The sequence below is a fragment of the Silene latifolia genome, chromosome 1 (genome assembly GCF_048544455.1).
Source record: "Silene latifolia isolate original U9 population chromosome 1, ASM4854445v1, whole genome shotgun sequence".
Classification (NCBI taxonomy): domain Eukaryota; kingdom Viridiplantae; phylum Streptophyta; class Magnoliopsida; order Caryophyllales; family Caryophyllaceae; genus Silene; species Silene latifolia.
In genome coordinates this window covers 170,586,783-170,587,953 of record NC_133526.1, presented here as the reverse complement: position 1 = coordinate 170,587,953, position 1,171 = coordinate 170,586,783, and positions in this window count along the sequence as shown.

Below are 1,171 nucleotides of genomic sequence, written 5' to 3'. Positions count from 1 at the left end.
CAAAATTTCACCAGATCCGAGAGCTGAACACCGAACTGGCGGCCTTCGCACTGATGAAAGGCCTCCCGAAAGGCGAGTTAAAAAACGAGCTGATCAAGTGCGAGGACCTCAACCTGGACTCCGCCAGAAAGATGGCCGACCGAGCCGTACAAGTGGAGGACTATCACAAGACCTGGGTAGGCCACAGTGAAGCTGGGCGCCCAGAGAGGAAAAGCCGCCGGGACAACGTTGATGAAGGTCGCCGTGACGTGAATAGGTCACGACCTGAGAGATTTAACAGGAAACAGCACTCGGCGGGCGCCGGGGGGAGTTCGGGACCGTACAACCAGAAGCGGTACAGTAGTCTCACCCCCCTGGTCGCCTCTCCAGCCGAGGTCTTCACCCTGAGCAAGAACGATGAGCAGAAGTGGGCAATTCCCCCCAAGGTGAGAGGGGACGGTGACGCAAGCCAGTTTTGCGAATACCATGGCCACACCGGCCACAAAACTGACAACTGCCGATATCTGAGGAACGCCATCGAAGAGCTGATTCGAAAGGGGAGCCTCAGCAAATATGTAGCTGGAGGCCCAGGAACAAGCACCGATGGGGCGAATAGAAAATCAGTATTCCAACGGATGGGAGTGATCCAGGTTGTCATCGGGGGAAACGAGAACGGTGGGTCAGCTAATGGGCAAAAACGGCACCTGAATGAGTTATACCAGGCCATCAACTTTGTGCCCAAAACAGCGATCCCCGCTTCCACAATCCCCGATATAACCATTGGGAAGAAGGACTACGAGGGAGTCATTTCCCCGCACAACGACCCGCTTGTAGTCCACCTAGACATAGCCAATCACTTGGTCAAAAGGTGCCTGATTGACACAGGCGCCTATACGAACATCATGTTTAGGGAGTGCTTCCTTAATCTCGGTCTGAAGATTGAAGACCTGAGCCCCTGCGCTAACCCGCTATACAGCTTCTCTGGGGCCGGTCTGGTACCCCTGGGGTCAATCAGACTGCCGGGTGATGTTCGGCCAAGCGGACGCGGCTAAATTTTTTTTATCTGAGTTCATGGTTATTGATGGTTCGTCTGCCTACAATGTTCTCATAGGCCGAGTCACTTTGAGCGAGGCCGATGCAGTGATGTCCATCCGGGCCCTGACATTGATGTATGTCTCGGACCGGGGGGAAG